The sequence below is a fragment of the Zootoca vivipara genome, chromosome 3 (genome assembly GCF_965207765.1).
Source record: "Zootoca vivipara chromosome 3, rZooViv2.hap1.1, whole genome shotgun sequence".
NCBI lineage: Eukaryota > Metazoa > Chordata > Lepidosauria > Squamata > Lacertidae > Zootoca > Zootoca vivipara.
Window position 1 is genome coordinate 107,532,748 of NC_142586.1, and position 20,041 is coordinate 107,552,788.

The following is a 20,041-nucleotide window of genomic DNA, read 5'->3' on the forward strand; positions in this document are numbered from 1 at the left end:
AGGTGGTGTCCCCAATCTCCATTCTACACACCAAAGCTGACCAGATTGGTGGCAGACTCCTACTTCAACACTGATTGAATTATATATCCCAGGTTGGCCATTAGCTGTAGTTTAAAAGCTTCCACTTTAGTAGTTTAGACTGGGATTTTCGCCTTCATAATATTTGACTTCCCTGTTGTAGTGTGTTCCGACTTCTGGCTCAGAGTCAACAGCCCTGTCCCAGGGTGTCTCAACCAATCCCACTAGTTAGGGATGGAGTGGGAATTTGATAAAGTTCACATTAAAGTTCAGTCTACAAAATTCACCTTCTCCAAAACAGTATGAGAACCCAAAGGCAGCCATCATTTGAAATTTGCACTTTTCCGAATTCTGCAATGCCAAGTACAGTGGAACCTTGGTTTATGAACACCTCGGTTTACGAATTTTCGGTTTACGAACGCCGTGGACCCATCTGGAACAGATTACAGTGGTGCCTCGCTTAATGAACGCCCTGTAAGACGAAATTTTCGCTTAAAGAAAGGATTTTTCTAGCGGAGGTTGCCTCGCTAGACGAATTCATTTAATGAAAAATTCATCTAGCGAATCACCGTTTCCCATAGGAATGCATTGAAATTCAATTAATGCGTTCCTATGGGCAAAAAAAAAATTCCAAAAAAAATCAATGCATTCCTATGGGATTCGCTAGACGAATTTTTCGTTATAAGAATAGACCTGTGGAACGAATTAAATTCGTCTAGCAAGGCACCACTGTAATTCACTTTCCATTACTTTCAATGGGAAAGTTCGCTTCAGTTTATGAACACTTCAGTTTATGAACAGACTTCCGGAACCAATTGTGTTCATAAACCGAGGTACCACTGTAATATGTATAAAAATAAACATACAGTACTGAGTTAAAGTGTGTAATAACAACAGCAACAGCAACAGCAACAGCAACAACAACAACACATATTAGTGAAGGTAACATACCAAATGCATTGTTGTTGTGGAATTTGCTTTGCAAAAAATGTGTGTACATTAGGCAAAATGGTTATGCAAACATGTGCCTATTAAGGGAAATTCACTTTAAGATGCTGGTGAATTTTCATGAGGACTTAAAAATAATAATCACAAACTGATTGCAACCCCCACTTGCTGTCCCTTAGCTGGCTGGTTCTTCACAACACTCTATAGATCTGAGTTCCATCACCATCTAATGTTCAGTTAGTACAGCTAAGTAGTTTTCAGCGGTCTAAGGCTGATCAGTCCAATCGTGGAGTTGGCTTTAAAACTGGTGTTCTAGCAATAAAATAAAATAAAATAAAAATCACCCACTTGAAAGGGAGGGTGTGAAATATCATTCTTGAACTTTTAATCATTCCCAATAGGGGCTATTAAGCACACCGATTCCCGCAATTTTGTCAGCAATTTATACAGTAGAAAAGTCACCTTTTGCATACAGTCCTTCTATAAAAGGAAACTTTTTTCCCCATAATTATGCCATTCACATATCGCTCCGCTGTCTAACGCAGGAGCAATCATCTTGTATGAAATCAATTTCTCCCAGAGATTACCATTCTTTTTTCTTCCTTACCAAAATGTATAGCAAATATAGTTAGTGTGGTACATGCTAAACGGGAACGAGACCTCCCCAGCTCATCTCTGTATTTGACATTTCTTCCTGCAATTACTGAAACAAAAGGAAAAGAAAAGGAGTACTGTTCCCTACATCACAAATCTATACATGACTACTCAGAAGTAAGTTCTAATGGGTAATTTTCATTTTCCCACTAGCTAAGATTATACAGATTTGCAGCCAAAAAATGCCCAGCATTGGAGAAGGGGGTTTCTGATTTTATTTATTTTAGATGTACAGTTTCCTTTTCCCCCATGTTAACCTCACATGAGAGGATGGTGGGTCTGGAATGCTTTCTAGTGATAACGTGTCTGCCAGCTGTTCTGGCTCTGCCTCCTCCTCCTCTCCCATTATTTCCCAACTTTCCCCCTCATCTTCTTCTGAGCTGTGACCTCCCTCAAACCCCTGTTGTAATTCTGGACTGTCTTCTTCTTCTCTGGAAGGATCAGGCTGGGGAGGCTGTCTCCACCATTCCTCCTCTGCCCAGACCCTGACACTAGGTTAAAAAAGGTAAAGGACCCCTGGACGGTTAAGTCCAGTCAAAGGCGACTATGGGGTTGCGGCGCTCATCTCGCTTTCAGGCCACGGGAGCTGGCGTTTGTCCACAAACAGCTTTCCGTGTGGCCAGCATGACTAAACCGCTTTTGGCGCAAGGGAACACCGTGACGGAAGCCAGAGCACACAAAAATACTGGTTGCATGGGAAGGCCCTGAACCCTCCCCCATTGTAGAATAAAGACGCTTGACACCAGAATTTAGGTCAATGGGCTGAAAAAGGCCACAACTTTATTGGTTATAGAATGTGAGTGTTATTGGCTTAGGCATTGGAACCAGTGACTATATCTGACTCCTGCCCGTCTGCAGGGAGTCTAATAAGGGTTCACTACCGATAGGGGGAGCCCTGTTAATGCACATCAACTAGGAATTCCCCCAGGGTCACAGATAGGGGTCATGCTGTGGCCCTGGCTCCTGTCTGGGCTTTGGGCAGAGGACATGCCCCCCCCCAGTTTCCTTTAATGGAATACCATTGAAATAGGAGGGGTAGGTGATGGCCGCCACCTCCGCTCACCTCCAACCGAATACTCCAATGCCTAACCGCCACCCGGGCTTGTTTAAATGGGCTAAGCCACACACCCCCTTGGCCAATCGGACTGGCCGATATGAAATGATGCGGCCAGGAACTCCCTGTGATGCGGAGCTACCTAAGCCCCACATGTGTGAGTCAGGCCCACGATCTGGCCACAACATCGACTCCATGCGAGGGGAATCGGCTTTACCTTCCCGCCGCAGTGGTACCGATTTATCTACTTGCACTGATATGCTTTTGAACTGCTAGGTTGGCAGGAGCTGGGACAGAGCAACGGCAGCTCACCCCGTCACGGGGATTCAAACCGCTGACCTTCCGATCAGCAGGTCCAAGAGGCTCAGTGGTTTAGACCCACAGCGCCACCTGCTCCCAGTAAATGAGTCCTCTGAGTGCTTCACAAAGTAATTGAGCTGCGGCCTCTTCTTGGGATGAGCAACACACGTGTATTTATTTTATTATTCATCTCCAATGGACCCTGCAGAAAAAATGTTGCTACGTGTGGCATGCTCCTGCTTGGTGTCCTAGCATGGCTGTGCTGGTCATGGCTGGTGGAAGTTGTAGTCCAAAATGTTTGAAGAGAACCAGGTTCTGCTCTAAGGAGTCTTTATGGAGTATGACATGAGAGATGTTGGGCATTCTGCATTCCTCTCCCGTTTATGGTTGTTGCAAGGTCCACTGACCTTCATGGCTTTTTTCTCAAGCTGAACGGGCAAAGCAGAGTAGACTTATCACTTGACCTCTAGCCTCCTCCCCAGCTGGGCCATTAACTTGCAGTAACTCTGTTTCTCTTTATTACTAACAATTGGGAAGTCTTTTTCTTCTTCTTTGGCTTCAGGGGAAACGGACTCCTTTACTTGCAGGGGGTTGAATTTTCAACCGTTTTGCCAATGGCCAATTCAAAAGCCTTGAGCTTCCGCACCGTTAGAAGGCACCTCCACCCTCAAATTGCACCCGTTTTAGTTTGGGCTGGCAACACTAACCCCGCCATAAGGGAATCCCTTGCAGACGACCGCAGTGGCTGGAGACAAACAGTCAGGTTGTGTATCCACAGCAGTGACCAGAGGAAGAATGACCACCGGGAGAAACGCAGAGAGAAGAAATGCCAAGCTGCATCTGTAGCAGCAAAACCAGACGCCTTCATTTGCCCTGGCTGCAATAAAACATGTCTCTCCCGTATTGGTCTCTGCAGCCACAGCCGGCACTGTAGCACTCCGACTGTTTGGCTTTGCCCCCGAAGACACACTCTTCCATAGTCTCCCAAGAGAGACGGATGCCAACCCAGAAATGTATGTGTCGATTGTTCAGTTGGTTGTGTGTTTTTTTAATGTTTCGTCTATTTTTATGACTTATTTTCTTACACTAGTATTACATATTTTCTTCCTTTTTGTGAAGTGCCTTAAGCTTGGTTTGAATTGTGGAAAGGCGGCATACAAATAAAAGTATGTGTGTATGGATATGTTACATATATCGCCCTGCTTACTGGCTAGATATTGAAACACTGCAGAAACAGCAACGGGCTATTGAAGGTTGGACATGTGTGACTGTTCTACTCTGCTGGTTTGCAGCGGCTACTTAAATATAAGTCTTAACCTTTCCCTACCAGGGAAGTCAATAATTCTGTGCTCTGTTGAGCACCATCCCCTCTAAGTGAAAGTAATATGGATTTTTCCTCTCCGCCATCTCCAGCTATGTATGTTGTTATAGCTATACATATGGGTGCTATGGAAACACATCGCCTTGCTGGCGTTTTACACTGCATTTTATTTCCCTGCCAACCAGCCCACCCCATCCCCACCCCACCCCAAAAGTTACACCATTGAATTTTTCTTCTGTTGTGCATTTGGAATTAATCTCTAACTTTCAGAACATAGGGGAACCCCTTAAAAATTATTGGGGTTTTTGTTTGTTTGTTTGTTTGCTGGTTTGTTATATTTAGCAATTGCAGCATTCGTATTATCTATACCCGTTCCCCACTTGCACACATCTGTATTGTGTTGTTCTTCCTGCTCTGGTGATGGGTAAGATTTGGAGATGGGATGGGGGGGCAGTGAGGGTGTGAGGAGTGGCTGGCAGCAATGGGGAGGAGAAACCCCAATACAAGCCCATCATACAAATTATCTCCTGCTTGGACTACTGCAATGCACTCTACGTGGGGCTACCTTTGAAGGTGACCCGGAAACCACAACTAATCCAGAATGTGGCAGCTAGACTGGTGACTGGGAGTGGCCGCCGAGACCACATAACACCGGTCTTGAAAGACCTTCAATGGCTCCCAGTATGTTTCTGAGGACAATTCAAAGTGTTGGCGCTGACCTTTAAAGCCCTAAGCAGCCTCGGTCCAGTATACCTGAAGGAGCATCTCCACCCTCATCGTTCAGCCCGGACGCTGAGGTCCAGTCCAGCACCGAGGGCCTTCTGGCAGTTCCCTCACCGCGAGAAGTGAGGTTACAGGGAACCAGGCAGAGGGCCTCCTCGGTAGTGGTGAGGAAATAAACAACTAGCCGACTTTTAGAAGACATCTGAAGGCAGCCCTGTTTAGGGAAGTTTTTAATGACTGGTGTTTCAATATATATTTAATATTTTGTTGGAAGCCACCCAGAGTGGCTGGGGAAACCCAGCCAGATGGGCAGGGTATAAATAATAAAGTAATCACACACGGCCTTGGAAATGTTTGTGCTCCGTTCCTGGCTGGAAGTAGGGAGGAGTGAATCTGCCAACTTTCTGCTCCCTTCATTTAAGGATGATGGATTCCAAGTTTATAATTGCAGATCCGAGGTCCGTGTGATCTCATGGGTAGTTGCTCCTGGCTGGAAGCAGAAATGAGTAAATCCACCATCTTTGATTTCCCTTTGTTCTCATTTTTCTGATCCTGTGTTCCATTTTTCTGATCCTGTGTTCCCCCACCTCTGTTCTGGATTGTGGCTCAGCATTTTGTGGTTGACCGATCCTGATTTCACAGTTTGCAAAGGATGAGTGCTTGACGGAAACTCCTAAAGTGCTCTGGAATATTCATCATGGAAATTAATAAGATGCCAAGCACACAGTAAGTAATGACCAGGTAACAGCCGCAAACGCTTTGCTGGGGAGATCTCGAGAAGTTGGAGGTTTTTTAATTAGCAAAGCTGCTTCAACAACTCTGTAATCATTTGGTGTTGATTTATCAGAGTCCATGGCCTCAGATCTCCTCCAGGTTTCTCAGATGAGCCAGGGGCAAGGAAAACAGATACAAAGCTCCACCCACCACTCTTTTCCTCCCTTGTTCTACTTTTCCTACCAGCACATGCAGCAAGACCAACCACTTTTCTTTCTTTTTTTCTCTTCAGAAAGTGGTGGTTGGTTTGCAGGCCCCAACTCTGCATTAACTTGTGCATCTTGGAGAAGTCTGCAATGACTTTTTTCCCTTCCAGATGTGATACTAGACTAGCAATGGGTGAGCATTTTGTTCCGCTTGCATTTTTTTTTTTTAGTGAACTGACCTAATTTGCACCTCCTGGACTAATGCACAGATTGGAACAAGTAATTTTCCCTAGGATTTCGCACTTCTCTGGAAGCTGTGATGGAGTTCTCAGCTCACACAATGTACCAAAATACATTTAGAAATTTTATTTAGAAAGGCATATATTGAGATGAAATACGTACAGTCATACCTCGGTTTAAGTACGCCTCGGTTTGAGTATTTTCAGTTTAAGTACTCCGCGGACCTGTCTGGAATGGATTAATCCACTTTCCATTATTTTCAATGGGAAAGTTCACTTCAGGTTAAGTACGGACTTCCGGAACCAATTACACTGATACCTTGGGTTAAGTATGCTTCAGGTTGAGTACTCCACGGACCCGTCTGGAACAGATTAATCCACTTTCCATTACTTTCAATGGGAAAGTTCACTTCAGGTTCAGTACGCTTCAGGTTAAGTACGGACTTCCGGAACCAATTGTGTTTGTAAACCGAGGTACCACTGTATTTAAATGCAATCCAGTGATAACATAACTTATTTTAATATGCATTTAAATGCACACATAAATATGGATTGGTTTTTCTCTCCAAATAACAAATTATTACTACTGCATAAGTGGGTTGGAACAAATGTATAAACGGCATATGTGTTACTGACATGGGGTATTGAGTTTTGTTGGCTACTGTGAGAACAGGATGCTGGACTAGATGAGACATTGACCCAACAGTGTTCTTCTAATGTTCTTAAGTCAAAATGAGACTCATCCATCTCTTTCAAATCTGAATATTTCACTAGTATCCAATTACATCCTGTTTCAGGGTTGCTGTCAATCATAAGGCTGTTCCATCCTGTTTTGTGTGGCTTTTTTAAGGAGCACGTTCAAACTCTATATTTAAATTATTTGCATTGTGTACATACTTATACTTGCAGTTCTAAAACATGCAGTTCTCGGTGCTTTCCCGCATTGCCTGCACAATGTGCATTTTGTGTGCATCTTTTACTTAAAAGTATTTATTCAGTACAGCAACTGCCTCACAAAATCCAGAAAAGCTCATCCTCTGCTGTTCTAATCTGCAGACATTGTGCAAAAGAGGAACAACTGACTTCCTGCCTCATTCACATTGGAAAGGTAGGACGGGCTCACCCCAAAACTACAGTCTTTAATGAAAGGTGCAATGAAAATCAGATGAATTAAAATCAGACTCAAGGATTCTTGGTTAGAAATCATCATCATCATCATCAATCCTCAAAAGCCTATACTGTCTTATCAATAATCTATCCTCCCTCTGTTCAGTTCTTTGCAACTTCTTTTTTTAATGCATCATATGCCCCCCCCAAAAAAAATAGGGACCCAGGTGGCGCTGTGGGTTAAACCACAGAGCCTAGGGCTTGCTGATCAGAAGGTCGGCGGTTTGAATCCCTGTGATGGGGTGAGCTCCCATTGCTCGGTCCCAGCTCCTGCCAACCTAGCAGTTCGGAAGCACGTTAAAAATGCAAGTAGATAAATAGGAACCGCTTCAAGCGGGAAGGTAAACGGCGTTTCCATGTGCTGCTCTGGTTCTCCAGAAGCAGCTTTGTCATGCTGGCCACATGACCTGGAAGCTATACGCCGGCTCCCTCGGCCAATAATGCGAGATGAGCGCGCAACCCCAGAGTTGGTCACGACTGGACCTAATGGTCAGGGGTCCCTTTACCTTTACCTTTATGCCAAAAATACACAACTGTGTCTGCACCCAAAAGGGAATACAGTAGTGGATCAGAGCAAATCTGCATTTAAGGAAAAGGCAACCTTGATATTTCTCAAAACAAGGGTGCCTTCTCATTCCCTAATTGTGCCTCAGAGGAACCAGGAGTAAAGAAGGGAACAAAACACGAAAACTCTTTTGTCCTTAAGTAGACACCAGAACAGAGGAAGTATTTGTTCAAAATCAATCAATAAATAAAAAATACATTGCCAGTGGTGAATTTCGATTGCAGTACTCCATGGCTGTGATGGGTCTCGCTGATTCTCACCCACCCACCTCTGACTTCTGCAGATGTTCTTTTTCTTCATATATCACTTTTTATGAACAATTCTTATTTTGCTGTTTCAGGGGCAGGGAGCTGATAGGACTGCATGTGCAGTAAACTTGGTGCCTATGTGATCTCACAAAATAGAATTAAGCAGTCTGTCTGTGAGCATTTAGAGAGAGATAGACAGTTGTGATCACCAAGGGACAGCAGGAGTTCAGTAAGATCAAAGAATGCCATCTCATTTTTTTCTGGTGGAATACTAGCTTGGTAGATGATGGGAATGCTGTGGACATAATATATCTTGGCAGGCACACTGCTCAAGAACTAGCTTGTCTGCTATTCCCGATATACATGAAAAAGTTTGCATTGGGGGTATTCTGGCTCCCAGTCACCACCAGGGAGGCCCATCCACCACCTGTGTGGATTGTGTGTACTCTGCAACACTTCCCAGAATCCTTTGCAAACCACACGGGCAAACAGAGCCTTGTTGTCACTCTCTAACACGCACTGATTGATCATATGCAAGTGGTGTGATTGGCCAGGTACTCTCTCAACGTTAGAGACCTGACGCAGCTTCACTGCCTCAGTGAAAACGAAGCCTGGGATCTCCTGCAGCACTGATGGGTCTGGCGCTTGTTCCCTTGCAAATCATTTCCGTTCTGCCTTAATACTGTGAGAGAAAATATTGCACGCTCCCAAATTCGATGGAGGAACCAATTACTAGAGGTGGCCATTCCTCCCCGCTGACCTCAATACATTCAGCAGAATTTGAGAACAGGATAGCTCTTCGGCTCATCAAGGAATAGCCGCCCGCAGGATATTTCCAAACTGTAATTTAACTGTATGTTGAAATAGGGTTTTAAAAATGCTTTAAAAACTGTTCACCTCGTTCCCCAAATTGCTTCAGGGACAGATCTGGGGGGGAATGTTTAGAGTTTAGTATGGTAGTACAGGGGTTAAACCCCCTACCTCATGGAATCAAGCTGGCACTGTCTATAATGAGTTTAAGGCACCAACTTAAGGTTGGGTCATTTCAGCTAGCCTTCTTATGGAAAATGATTTATTGTTTTTATAACCTTCTTGTCAGGTGACCCATTTTGCCCTTCTGTTTCCTTAACGTATTTTGCTTGGATTTCACTTGCTCCGTTTTGTTTCTCTTCTTAACCGAGATCTGGCGGGCTGCGTGGATATATATTTTAGATGAGTTTGCAGAATAGAAATGAAAATATCAACACGAATAAATTGCTCAGAGTAGCTCCTGATTGCAAACACAGGCCCTGTGCATATACAGCTGTACGGACATATAAGCCACATTCCATAGGAGCCAACTCTAACCAGCCAAGGTCCTTTTCGCAGGCGCGTAGCAAGGGAGGGACGAAGGGGGGCGGGCCGCCCCTAGCTCCACTCTGGCAGGGGCAGCGTGGGGGGCAGCATGTGGGGGCAGCGCCCCCGGACCCTGGCCCACCCCTCGCCTCCTCCATCCAAGCAGGAGAAGCAGAGCGCGCTACGGAGCGGGTTGCCGGGCGGCAGCGAAGGCAAACCACTCCGTAGCGCGCTCTGCTTCGGAGCGTGCCGACTGAGCAGAGCAGCAGTGCCAGCCTGGACAGACTGCGCATGTGCAGACATGCACAGTCTGTCCTAGCATGTGTCATGCGCCATGACGTCAGGATGCATGCGTCAGGATACATTCACACTGCGGAGCAATGCCCTGCCCCCAGGGGATGCCGCCCCGGGCAGCCAAGCGGCACCGTTCGCCACTGCCTTTTGGCTCCCCCAATGAAATATTTGAGGAATCATAGAATCATAGAGTTGGAAGAGACCATAAGGGCCATTCAGTCCAACCCCCTGCCAAGCAGGAAACACCATCAAAGCATTCTTGACATATGGCTGTCAAGCCTCTGCTTAAAGACCTCCAAAGAAGGAGACTCCACCACACTTCTTGGCAGCAAATTCCAGTGTCGAACAGCTCTTACTGTCAGTAAGTTCTTCCTAATGTTTAGGTGGAATCTTCTTTCTTGTAGTTGGAGGTTGTGGCTAGAAATGGGAAGGCCTGGGGGGAGGTAAAATGGGGGGGACCAGATTTCCCCCCTTTTTTCCCCAAAGCCTTTTTTTTCTGGAAAAATTGAAAAAACAGTTTGATATAGTTTGAATATTCCACATACTTTTCTTCTTCTTTTTCTGGGAAAAAACAACATTGGAAAGTAATGGGGGGAAACTGGGGGGGTCCCAATTTTTCTGGGGGTTTTCCAGGCCTTCCTATCTCTATCTAGTTGTGGCCCGGCCCCCTAAAGTTGATGGGCATTGCCATTTATATGGTGTGCATGTGCCACATCTTGTGATCAATTATGTGTGGTAGGGCTAACCTGCCCCCCCCAATATTTTATTCAAGTTGGCACCCCTGCCACATTTACACCACTTTATGACGCTGCTTTAAAAAGCCATGGCTTCCTCCAAAGAATTATGGGAGCTGCAGTTTGTTAAGGGTGCTTAGAATTTTTAGGAGACGTCATTTATAGAATCATAGATTTGGAAGGCACGCAAGGGTCATCTAGACCAGCGTTTCTCAACCACTGTTCCGCGGCACACTACTGTGCCGTGAGATGGTGGCTGCTGTGCCGCAACGTGAGGCAACGAGAAGGGCGATTTGCAGCCGCCAATAGGCAGCGCTGACCCGCCGGAAAGGAAGCCAGCCGGGTCAGTCTGGAGGGCGCGAGGGCGCGAAGGGTGTTCCTCCGTCATCTCCTCGCGCTCGCTCCCTGAGCGAGGCAGCGCTTCATGGCCGAGATCGCCTCCTCGCGCTCTCCCCGCGCGCTCAATGGAGAAGGCAGCGGCGCAGGGCGGCGGGGACTCTGGAGCAGCAGCAGCCCCGTCCAGCGGCGGCAGTAACAGCAGCAGCCGCAGCAGCAGCCGCCCCACCTCGGCGGGCTCCTCGCCATCCTCCTCCGCCAGCCGGGGAGGGCTCTCGGGCCGCCAAGGAGCAGCGGCGGCGGCTACACCAGCGGGGAGGCCGGAGGGAGGCGGCGGTGGCGGCAGCAGCAGCAGCCCCAGCTCAGCCGCGGCCAGCCCAGGAGGGAGCGGGGGGCTGGCGGCAGGCAGGACGACGGAGGCGGTGCTCGAGGGCTCTCTCAGCAAGTACACCAACCTCATCCTCCCTATTCCTCAGTCCCCCACCCATTCCCAACCCCCAGGATTTGCCCCGTCTTTTAATGGTGGTGTGCCGCGTGATTTTTTTGACGGAACAAGTGTGCCGTGGCCCAAAAAAGGTTGAGAAACACTGATCTAGACCAACCCCCTGCAATGCAGGAATCTCAGCTAAAGCATCCATGACAGATGGCCACCTAACCTTTGCTTTACAGCCTCAATGGAAGGGAAGTCCACCACCTCCCGAGGAAACCCATTCCACTGTCAAACAGCTCTTACTGCCAGAAAGTTCTTCCTGGTGTTTAGTCGGAATCTCTTTTCTTGTAACTTGAAGCCATTGGTTCGAGTTCTACCCTCCAGGAGAAAACAAGCTTGTTCCCTCCTCCATGTGACAGATATTTGAAGATGGCTATCATATCTCCTCTCAGTCTCCCCTTTTCCAGACTAGACAGACTTAGTCTGCTCCTTCAACCGCTCATTGTAAGGCGTGCTTTCCCCTCCCACAGCTACAATTCCCAAAGTTCTCTGGGAAGGCAGATTGATTGTTGAACTGCTCTAGAACCGGGGGGAGAATAGAGGTCTCCTAGCAACATTCAGCACTCTTAACAAACTACATTTCCCTGGATTCTATGGGGAAAGTCCATAGCTGTTTAAAGTGGTATCATAGTGTGTTAGATGGATGGTGTGCCCACTGGTGAAGAAAGAGGAGTGCGGGGGGAGCGCACCACCCCCGGCAGCGCAATCCCGGTTGCCCTCCCACCTGTGCTGGGTGCCACGCCCCCACAGGCAGCGCATCATGCCCCCAGGATGCACACCAGCCCCGCCCCTGCCTGCTCTCCACCCCCCAGTGCTGGAGCATGAAGCTCCGCCACTGGGTGTGCCTGTTCCCTGAGTCCAATTTTTTACTTTCTGCTTAATGTATGGCGGAAGTGAATGGGGCTTTTAGGGAAACCTCCCCTATTCCACACATGCAAATCTGTGTGTGTACACTGAAGGGCAGGAAGTGAGCTCAACAGAAGGCCAAAGGCTGTTCCTTTAAAGCCTTAGGTTCATTAAAGAGTAAAAAACCATTGTGCTAGAGACTTTATAGCTTACTTAACATGTTAGCTAATCCTGGAACTAGAGATTTGACACATCAACGAAAGTCATTAATCAGTGTGAAGCATCAAGTAAATCTTTAATCACAGATTAAATTCTGCTCTTTCCACCCTGTGCGACTGTTGCAGCAGACAACATTTGAAACTGAAACAAAATATGTCCCAGGAGTCTCCTGCCGCATGGATACATTGAGCATCTCCTACCCACATGGGCAGAACGAAACATCTGGCTGGCTTTTGATTCCAGTGTGCATTTAAAGGGAACTTGCCCTTTAGGGTTAAATTTCTGTGGAGTTTTTTTCTTGCAAAGGGAACCACTTCTGGCAATTGAAGCTGAAAGGGCTCCATTAACATTCATGGCAATGTGTTCTTTTGTCCTAAGTTCTCATAGATGTGGTCTGAGATATTCAGTGTCAGACTTCTGGAACGTGTGTGTCCATGGCAGAGCTGGGGGAGAAATTTGATTCAGTTTGCATTTATAGGCGAACCTATCAAATTTGTGCTTTTTGAAACAACAGGAAATCTGAAAACACATCCATCATTTGAAATTTTCACTTCCTCTGAAATTTTCAGTGCGATTCTACAGCAGTGCATAAAAAGGAATATATATCTGTATAAAATGCATTTTATAATGGGAAGTGGCTTTCAGAAATAGGTTTATTATGCAGAATTGCATACAAACGTGTGCATGTCAGAGGAAATTCAAACTAGGCCTGAATGATTTCATAACGTGCTGATGGGTTTTGAGCTTGTTTATCGGCAAATCAGTTTGGCTCTGGTCTACTACTATGGCAGGATAGACCCCATGCTGCCACATTTAAAGAGGAAAACAATTCTTGGAAATGGCCACTCCTCCTAACAGCACAATCTCCCTAAATAATAAAAATGTATTCTTCTAAGATTTCCCCAGTACCTCCTACCCCAGGCGAAAGGCAATTTCGAGTGAGGTTCTAGGAAATGTGTTCCAATTTAAGAAACTAAGTAGCTTGTGCAATTGCATTAAAAAGAAGGCAGCTAATTGATTATAAACATTAATTGCCTTTTTGAAAAGCCCTGATTTGAGAGCCTTTCTAAAGAAAGTCACTGCCACCTACAGACAGAAATAAGTAGTGCTTCTGCAGTGGGAAGATAGTGCATTACTCGTTTTGAACTGTAGGTGGCAGCAATTTACATCATGTTGTGCAGCTTTAAATCCTCAGCTTTCAGTTTACTGTTATGGGAATGTTCGAACTAGATGTGATGTTAAATAGCTATTTGAATCTTTTGCTTAGGATCCTCCTCCTCCTCCTCCTCCCACCCCCTCTCTATTAAAAAATTAACCCTTTCCTCTCACCCTACCCCCACCCATGCTGTTTTGTTATTATCTGAAACCTTTTCTAGCTATTCTGGGATTTTTATTCTCTCTGGGCTCCACCAGGTTCTTCCCTCTGATGTGGACACATTTCCACTCCCCGGTCCCGTCCAAGTACCAGATTTTTAAAAGAAATCTAATTTTATAATCACTGCATAAACTAACTGGACAAGAAATTGGGTGCATTAAACTGGCAGCCTGCCAATCCCTCTCCCAAACCAGATAAGGAGAATAGAAGGCTGAGTGAGGAGAATAAACCCTTTCCTTTCCCCCACCATGCTCCAGAAATAATATCACCTCCATGCTGCGCACAGTGATTGGGCAGTTCCCACTGTTCTGTTCTGTCCCATATCCATTCATGATTTCAACAGGGGCAAATGTAAGGTTCTGCACTTAGGCAGGAAGCAGCAGCTGCACAAATATAAGATGGGGGTGCCTGGTCGCCAGCAGTAAATGTGAAAAAAAACCTCTAGAGGTCTTAGTAGAACACAAGTGCCGGCAAGACGGAGCTGTTCTGCCAGGCCTTTGGTCGGGGTTCAGTCTTATTCTTTTCTTTCTGTATAAGAACAAGCATTAAAGAGGCCTCCTAGCCCACTCATAGGTCCTTTATAAGACCAGTGGTAAAAGTTGGCCCTGGAGAATATTAACCACTCTCAATTTTACCCGTGGACTGCCATCTGTCCAGATTTTAATTTGCTCTTAACTAATTTTAAGATGCATTTTAATTAATTGATTGCCTGTTTTGATGTGCTTTGTATGTTCTATATATACTGTGTTAGTTTATGATGTTAGCCACCCTGAGTCTGGCTCCAGCCAGGGAGGGCAGGGTACAAATAAATTATTATTATTATTATTATTTGGAACATGAGTTCACAGTGTGATACAACAGCTAACACTATTCTGGGCTGCATCAACAGAAGTCTAGTGTCCTAACCAATAGTCCTGCCTTGGTCAGACCACATCTGGAATACCGTGTCGAGTTCTGGGCACCACAATTAGAGAAGGATGTTAACAAGTTGGAATGTGTGCAGGTGAGGGTGACCAAGATGATCAAAGGCCTGGGAACCAAGCCTTATGAGGAACGGTTGAAGGAGCTGGGTATGTTTAGCCTGGAAAAGAGGAGACTGAGAGGAGATATGATAGCCATCTTCAAATATCTAAAGCAGGCATCCCCAAACTTCGGCCCTCCAGATGTTTTGGACTACAATTCCCATCATCCCTGACCACTGGTCCTGTTAGCTAGGGATCATGGGAGTTGTAGGCCAAAACATCTGGAGGGCTGCAGTTTGGGGATGCCTGATCTAAAGGATTGTCACATGGAGGATGGAGTAGGCTTCTGGCGGGTAGGACCCAAACCAATGGGTTCAAATACAAGAAAGGAGATTCCAACTTTAAACATCAGGAAGAACTTTCTGAGTTGTTTGATAGTAGAACAGTCTCCCTTGGGAGGTTGTGGACCCTCTTTCAATGGAGCTTTTAAAGCAGAGGTTGGATGGCCACCTGCCATGGATGCTTTAGTTGAGATTCCTGCACTGCAGGGGGTTGGACTAGATGACCCTCGGGACCCTTTCCAAGTATACAATTTTGTGGCTCTATTACTTGCCAGTTGAGGCCAACCCAGCAAGCTGCTGGTGAAGCAAAGGTTGCAGACACAACCCTGACAGCTGGCACAGCAGCCCACTCTGTCTTCCTCTGTTTTGGCTTTGCTTCAGAGATGTGGCTCAGGAGTTGGTCCAGCTTTCCCCCATCTCGGTTCCCCGCTACTACACCCTGATGTCTCTATTACTTTTCCGAAGCTGCTGGAAATGAAATGAGAACATATTTGCTTTCAGTTTTGTCGTGCACATACATTATCTACATAAGATTCGCAAATGCACTCAAACGGCAAAAGCCCATCTGATAAATATTTCCAAATTGCTTTGTTATCAGTAAAAACTAGGTGTTATGTTATCTGTCACTTTGACACTCGGGAGCTGACTGTTAGCTCTAAGGGTGCAAGACTGATCATTGTCTTAACTGCTTAGAGGAAAGGAACGCTACCAGCGCTAGGCCTTTGCTGCCATGGCAACTGTCTAATAATTCGCCGGGTAACATTTACGTGATAAACAAGCTCAGAAATCGCTGTTGACTCACACCAGAAAATAAACCCCCATATGCTTTCTGTTGAACTTTTCTAAACAGGAATCTCTCTGCGCAGCTCCGAGGGTTCTGATTCCGCATGAGGAGGTGCTCAATCTTCTCCAAGGAAGTAATAAGATTAAGCAATTTCACCCCTCCCACCACTTCCTAAAGCAACACAATTCATTTTAATATGGGTTCGTGCGGTCGGGTGTAGGAGGGAGTGTGTGTGTGTGTGTGTGTGTGTGTGTGTGTGTGTGTGTGTGGCGAGGCAATGTCTCATCCAGGCACCGTTGTTCTAATGAATTAAGAAACGCATTTGTAACATAGTACAGCTCCCTGCAGTGCAATCTGAAAGGTAAAAGGTAAAGGGACTCCTGGACATTTATGGCCAGTCAAAGGCGAGTATGGGCTTGTGGCACTCATCTCGCTTTCAGGCCGAGGGAGCCGGCGTTTGGCCGCAGACAGCTTTCCGGTCATGTGACCAGCATGACTAAACCGCTTCTGGCGCAACGGGACACCGCGACAGAAGCCAGAGCGCATGGAAATGCCGTTTACCTTCCTGCTCCAGAGGTACCTATTTATCTACTCACACTAGTGTGCTTTCGAACTGCTAGGATTGGCAGAAGCTGGGACAGAGCAACAGGAGCTCACCCCATTGCACGGATTCAAACTGCCGACCCTCTGATCGGCAAGCCCAAGAGGCTCAGTGGTTTAGACCACAGTGCCGCCCGCCTGTGGCCCTCCAGGTTTTGATGGACACTGCCATTTGACAAGCCTCCCAAGTAAATCGTGTTTCTTCCCACTTTGCAGATGCACGGCTGCGTGCGAGGCAGATGGCTTGGCGTGCGAGGCCGACCCAGTATGGCCAATGGGCAGAGATGATGGGAGTTGTAGTCAGCAGTGTCTGGAGAGTCACAGGATCTTTGCACCTGATTTAAAAGATGCCAACACTGTTTCCTCACTGCTGGTCCCAGCGACAACTGTGTCCCAGCGTCTGTGAAGGTAAGGGCACCCCTCTTCAGGCTTTCCAAACCATGACACAATAAGCCCAGCCCACAATGCAGTGCCTGTCATTCTGCACAATTTTGGCTTTCCTACTAGCTCATTAGTTCTCCAGTTTTCTGTCTCCAGGAAGTTCTTTCCATATCAATGTGTCTGTGGATGATGTTCTGGTGCATTGTGGTCCCCAGACATTTTCCCTCCAGTTGATCCTGCTGAATGTATTCCTCTGAATGCATCTCACTCTCATCTCTCGCTTTTCATCTTGCATGTGGAGAGTCCTGGCATAAAATCTTCGCCTCCGTGCAATTAATGAGGGTTTTCCCATTAGCTTCAGAACAGCTAGTATTATAACCCCTGCACTGTTAAACACACTGCTGAGATATGAGATGAAATGCCTTTATTGTTCAGTATTATTCTTGCCAAACGATTGCCCCGTTTCAGTGTTTGATAAACATCTGATCATTAAAAAGGTTATTGTCTTCTGGGCATTTGCAAGTGTAAAATGCATTGAAATGATGTCATCTCTATGGAAAGATAGATCTGGTCAGTCTCGCCACGCTAATTGGGTACTTCTAGTAAGACAATAGGAATTGCTATCTCTGATTGGCTTCCAATGGAGACAAAAGACTGGAAGAAGCACAAAAAGAATGGGCAGCCTGTCTTTCTGGGTGGCTGCCTGACTCTAGCATGGAATGTCTTCTCCCCCAACTAGGGATGAAGAGTTGGGTTAACTTTTGCTCTATGGGAGCCAGCGGTGGAGCAAGTCGATCGAGTGCCTGGGGTAGCACGCATGCCCTGCGCCCAGGGGCGGGGCCAGCCACCCACGGGGTGGGGCGAGCTGGGGCAGGATGCTCCATGGGGCCTCTGAGGAGTCTGCCTGCCTCCTCCCACTCAGCCGCCCTACAGCTGAGGGGGAGGCGACGGGTGGACCATTGGGGGCAGTGTGGAGCCTGCAGGCACCCAAGCCACCGTGTCACTCCCAGGAGAGATAACAACAACAACAACAACAACAACAACAACAACAACAACAATAATTTATTTATACCCCGCCCATCTGGCCGGGTCTCCCCAGCCACTCTGGGCGGCTTGGGATGCATGGCTTGGGCACTCTGCAGGCCCCGCAGTGAGTGCCGCCCAGCATTTTGTCACCCCCCTCGGGGGTGACACCCAGGGTGCCCCACCCCCCACCGCAACCTCCTTCCCCCGCCCCTGATGGGAGCTTCTCATCACCCATTCTTTAAGCCTCTTCCACTCCAATTTCTGTGTTGCTGTTTTAAAATATATATACATGAAAAAACCCAGTATTTTCTTACATATATTTATATTGTTTTTGTACCCTGTTTCTCCAAAAAAAAAGACGTAGCCATAAAATAAGCTGTAACAGGATTTTTAAGCATTCAAGGAATATAAGCCATACCCCGGAAATGATAGGCGCAGCAGCAATACTGGCTGCGGCAGGAGGAGGAGGAGGCATAGCTGCCAAGTTTTCCCTTTTCTTGCGAGGAAGCCTATTCAGCATAAGGGAAAATCCCTTTAAAAAAGGGATAACTTGGCAGCTATGGGAGGAGGGGAAAAAAATAAGACATCCCCTGAAAATAAGCCATAGTGTTGTTGTTTTTGAGGAAAAATGAATATAAGATGGTGTCTTATTTTTGGAGAAACACGGTAAATTGCTTAGAGAGCTTTCTCTCTCTTTTTTTACTGCATCTGATCTATATTTTCAAAAGTGGTTTGTCCATCCATGTGTCCTTCTGTCCATCTGTTCTCCATAGGTTACTTTACCTCCTTTTTTGGCACATATTTGGACATCTCTCAAGATATTTTTGCCAATCTCTGCACATGGGTTCTAAAGTTTGAGGTTGTCATCAATGTTTAGATGTCGGGCACCATTTTGAATCAATATGGCAGGTTGAAACATGCTCTTTAACCAGGTCTTTGACAGTCAAGGTACTTTTTTGTGGGGCCCAACTCTTCAGTTCGGTTTAGCCTGTACTGTAATGTTTTTGTCTCAAATTGTTTTACTCAAGTGTGTTTTTCAATACCTGCATAAACCATTTCCCCGTTTTTCTTCTTTTTTATGATTATAGTGCTGTAATCCACCCTGCAAATTTATGGTGCAAGCCGGGCAAGAAATCTTACAGATAAATAAATATTCTGCAGAATGTAGGTTGCTTTCATGGAAATTGGACCTCATGACCCCCAGGGCCTCCCTCCGCCCCCCAATACTGCCATTCTACAAATTCACAACAAAAATCCGATGCTACATCTGAGTACTTCGAAATGTGCTGCTTTTCCTGCCTTCTCAGTCACTGCAATTCTCTTCATTTCACATCAACATGAAACAAGCTTGGTCCACCACGAGTCCCAGTGGGGACATCCCTTCTTAAAAGATGACACACTGTATTAACCTTCACTTAACATCTGCTCATGCTGAAGCCAGATGTAACCAGCTCCCCCCATTGCACATTACGTAATTAGCACCGATCTTATTGAGTTTCTCAAACAGAAAATTTCATAAGCTTGGAACAAGGAACACTATAATGCAATCTCCATGTAAGAAATTTAGAAAAGGACTGCCACCCATAGACTGAAATTAATATAACACAACGGATGTGCATTGATCATCAGAGGAACAGGCCAAACGCAGAGTTTGCAGAGAGGCAAATATGGCCACAGTGGCCCTTGGGCTACTTACACACCATACGTTTAAATCACATTGCTCCCGTCCAAGAAACTGTGGTTTGCTAAAGGTGTCAGGAATTGTAGTTCTGTAAAGGGTAAAGGGTAAGCTACAGTTCCCAGAATTCTTTCAGGAAAGCTGTGTGCTTTTTAAATGTTTGGTGTATACACAGCCTGGAAGATCACAGTGTCAGATAGAGTTTAATCATGGAACATTGCTTTTTCAGAATGATACTGAATATGTGGGCACTTAAGAGTTTGGGGGAGGGTATGTGGTCAGCGGGTGGCACTGTGGGTTAAACCACAGAGCCTAGGGCTTGCCAATCAGAAAGTCGGTGGTTCAAATCCCTCCGATGGGGTGAGCTCCCGTTGCTTGGTCCCTGATCCTGCCAACCTAGCAGTTCGAAAGTGCAAGTAGATAAATAAATAAATAAATAAATAAATAAATAAATAAATAGGTGTGAGCCAGTGACTGAGATGA

At 46.1% G+C, this 20,041-nt stretch overlaps 1 long non-coding RNA gene across 2 annotated transcripts; it reads left to right on the top strand.

The window, feature by feature from the left end:
- The first annotated feature begins 16,099 nt into the window (after nt 1-16,099).
- On the top strand, nt 16,100-19,671 carry LOC148686397 (uncharacterized). 2 transcript variants are annotated; one of them, XR_015949393.1, is made up of 3 exons: nt 16,100-16,449; nt 16,690-16,881; nt 18,654-19,671. It is a non-coding gene; the product is annotated as an uncharacterized LOC148686397 (long non-coding RNA). The 2 variants fall into 2 exon arrangements; XR_015949394.1 differs by having other exon boundaries at nt 18,969-19,671.
- Nucleotides 19,672-20,041: the final 370 nt, after the last annotated feature.